The following is a 4,057-nucleotide window of genomic DNA, read 5'->3' on the forward strand; positions in this document are numbered from 1 at the left end:
TCCCCCAGACCAGGAAAGCCATTTACTCCCAACCAAATCCTTCCTGAGGTATCATTCACTTACTCTTTTAGGAAAAACCTATCAAGTGAGTGCCAAGTATATGTAAGACACTATTCTATATGCTATTATGGAAAGAAGGGGAAAGGAGGGGGAAGTAGTACCAAGATGAGTAAGATGCAGTATCTGCCTTATTTTCCCCCCACAAATAGGATTTTTTACTTGTCACCATTAAAAGTCTGAATTTTAAACAGATTTTTGGACAAGGGGCTTATAGCCATCAGCTTGTTCAACTTGGCAGCACCCATCTCATCCCCAATAGCTTTTCAAAACGGCTACCTTTACTATTAAGCTCCATGAGTTTTCCCAATTCAAACTTGGGCTTCTTCAGCATTTTGACTTTTCTAACAAAGACATCATGGAGCGGATAAATAGATTGGCAAGCCTTTCCAATACTATCTGGAATCAATTTATTGGCCACTTCTTTCAAACCATTTGTCTGCACCTCTCAAGTCATGATTTCCATCATCTTCTTCCAGATTTGGTGGACCTGTTGATGATGAGCAAAAGAGGTCTTCCAAATCTGATGCTTAAATTTTTTTAATAGTAAAATCAACACAGAAAAAATGAAGCAAATGACTATCAGTAGTCTTGACATCAACATGAGCTTCATTCGTGGTCTGCTGCTTTTTGATCACGGAGCACATTTTGTCACGGGTAAGATTCATGCCATGGAGATTAGTCAGGCTGTTTTTGCCCTGAACATCCTCAGTAATCAGCTTGAATTTTCTAAATGCAACTTCATCATTCTGCAGACCAGCAAGGCTGGTCACTTCCAAAACACAGCTCTTGAGACCATCAGATGTGATTTGGTTCCTTGAGTTCTTGTGACTAGTGTTTTTCCAATAATTGTTATATTGAACATAGCTGGTGCTTTCACATCACACCCATTTTTCTTAGAAAATGGACCAACCACTTTTTCCTCGGCTTTCTTTCAGCCACCTTTTGTAAGGTGCTTGTTCTTGCTGACAGCCACAGTGCTGCTTAGAGAGTTAAAAGGCCTGCCTTCCTATTAAGCAGACACATTTATGACAAGGACTCTGCCACTTCTTCAGCATAAACACTGGTCCATGATTCGGATGTTCCTCATTTTATGAAACAGATGTATTTCTAAGCCTTTCTGGCATTAAAGTGAATTTCTATCAAGTGACTCTCCTCTACATTCTTGGAAAGCCAACCCTGTTACTCTGGATTGGAATTAGTTTCTTCCTTTCCTACATTTCTGTAGCCCTCTCTTTGTGTACATACTGTGTGTGTGTGTGTGTGTGTGTGTGCTCTTGCGTGCAAACGTACCCTGACGTCCTCAGTAGGCTTTTTTGAGGCAACTGTCATAGAATGAAATGTGAAAGGGCTCTAGAGCCAAACAGGCTCTAATTGGAATTCCAGTTTCACTACTTATTAGCCGTGTGTGATCTGGATTCGTTTCTTAACCTCTCTAAGCCTCAGTTGCCTCTTCTGTAAAGTGGGGATAAAAATAGTTCCAATTTATTCGAACCTTGTGAAGCTTAAATGAGATAAGGTATGTCAGCAGTTAGAAAAATGCTCAGAGTATAGTAAGCATGCAGGACTGCGTAGTCATTCCTGTTAAGCATTTTATAGGTGAGGAAGCTGAAGCTCATAAAGATTGACTTAGGTATGTTATAACTTGGAGGAAATATGGCACCGCTTTTAAGATCTCTGGAACATGTATACCTCGTGCATGTTCCTTTTCTGGCATTTATTTTTACACCCCTGGACAAATAATTTCTTAGCCTTCATTTCTTTATTTGTAATAGGAGATGACACTTGCTAACAATATCTACCTCACTCTTTATTATGCGCATTCAATGAGATGATGTGTGTAAAGTGCTTGGCACTGGGCACTCAGAACACTGGCAGCCACTACAATTACCAGAAGTCTCCCAGTTGACAAGAGGCAGGACCTGGATTTAAATGCAGTGATCTGAGTCCCAAAGTGCTTGCCCTTTTCTAATAAATTCACCACCAGTTCTCTTGCTCCCTGAGCTAGAATTCTAAAGAATTAGCAGAGGCAATCAACAATTGGAAGGCTCGTTTCAAGTCCAATAAAATTAGTTTATATTAGTCTTTTGATGACTTCTTTATAGTTCTCCACGAGTAAGTACTCACCCATATTCTGCTGCCTTCACTCACATGGACTTTTCAGAACACGTGCCTTTGAAAAAAATCATCATCCCAGAGAAAGCATTACAGACTTTCTTGCCATGAGGAATAGGATTAAAACTCAAATTTGTAGAGTAAAAACCAAGTGAAAAGGAAAGGTCAGAGCTTGCCTGCTTCCTTGAGAAAATTTTGGCTTGGAATACTGCCCCTCCCCATCCCCAGGAGAGGAGAGAGACCAGCCATAGGGTCAAGGAGTGGTGACCAGGTTAGCAACAAGGGCAACCGTGGGAGCAGACAAAAGAACAGAAAGTGGAAGCGACTGGCTGGATGCCTGAGCATGTTTCTTTGCTGAAAGAGAATGGCAGAGACAGCGAATCAAACTGAGAGAGAGGAGGGTGGAGGGGGCAGAGGACAGCTAATGGATGGGGTGGCCCAGCAGGGGTCAGAGGTCATGAGGGCACTCAGTGAACTAATTGGCCACTCTGTGCATATTCACTTTCTGCTTCTAGCCTACAGCTGGGCCTTGAGAGAAAGCTCTGGGGTTGAAGCCGGCTTTATTTATTCTCTGAAATCTGAGGCAGTGTGGTGAAAGGCAACTGAACCTGCAAAGTGAGACAAGAACTCTCTTTCTCTTGAAACAGCTGACCAGGGACAACCTTCAGCAAAGGAAAATGCTAAAGATTCCACTTTATTCATTCATTAATCGATACATTTTATCATCACCATCACCCTCTCTGTATGTTAATTGGATGCCCTAAGAAGTATTATGCAAGGCACATTCCAGATGGGAAAGGATTATAATCACCTCTGGCTTGGAATTTATAGATTATCAGAGTTACGCCTGGGCTTTAGGGATCATCTAGTCCACCCCTCTTGTTTCATACTAAAGGGAATGAAGAAAACAATTTCTCAGACTCACAGAAGAAGTAGCAGACAAGGGAGCAGAGCTCAGTCTTCTCACCTCCAGGTCAGAGATTTTTTTCCATTACGCTCTTCTCAGAAACATACTAACTTCAAAAACGTGTGCAGAATGGTGGGGTTAACAGCTCAGCTTCTGGGTCAGACAGCCTGGGCCAGAATGTGGGCTACTAGCTCTGGGGCCTAAAGATAGTTAATCTTTCAAAGCAACATTTTGCTTATCTATAGAAAAAAACAGGGTTGTTATGTGGATCAAATGAGGTAAATGTATATAAAGTGAGCATATGCTTCCATAAATTTTAACTATTGCTGCTACTATTGCTATTACTTCAGAGCTCAGTATAGACTGTATTTATGATGATAAACATGTAACATAATGAATACCAACTCTGTCCTCCCTTATAATTCCATGGGCAACACATTCCAAGATGAAAACCCGTATTTCCCCTCAGTTAAGAGACCTGTGAGGATAGGAGAGAAATGTTGGAGTCCTGTCTGAACATTTTACAGATAGAGCTGTTTATATTTGGAATGAGCAAAGGGCTTGAACAGTGCCGGGCACATCATTAGCACTTAGAAAAGGTTAGTCATTGTTGTTTGTTAACGTTACTGGAAAGTGAGGAGCTCTTTGTCACTGCAGAGGTTCAAGCATAAGCCTGGCTTACCTGTTGTAAGGGAAGTTCATGGATCCGATGGAGGTTGGCCAAGATGAGGTCCAGTTCTGTGAATTTTCTTTTTAACTTTGTGTAGTTGAGTAGAACCAGTATGCCTCACTCTTCCCAGATTTCTGAAACAGACCATCACTCTGGTACTGTTTTATGTGGACTCTGAAGTAGATAAAAAGATAAAAATGCAAGAGAGACATAGGTCATCTATGAACATTGGCTCCCCTTCCCCACAGTGAGGCTTTACATTATGAGCACTATAGGGTCACAGAGTGGAGACTGTAAGCTTCTATCCC

The 4,057-nt window shown here is 41.5% G+C and overlaps 1 pseudogene; it reads right to left on the bottom strand.

Annotated features, from left to right (window-relative positions):
* Positions 1–243: 243 nt before the first annotated feature.
* On the bottom strand, positions 244–922 carry LOC118634562 (annotated as a pseudogene).
* Between the last annotated feature and the right edge of the window lie 3,135 nt (positions 923–4,057).

The sequence above is a fragment of the Molossus molossus genome, unplaced genomic scaffold, assembly GCF_014108415.1.
Source record: "Molossus molossus isolate mMolMol1 unplaced genomic scaffold, mMolMol1.p scaffold_m16_p_19, whole genome shotgun sequence".
Lineage (NCBI taxonomy): Eukaryota > Metazoa > Chordata > Mammalia > Chiroptera > Molossidae > Molossus > Molossus molossus.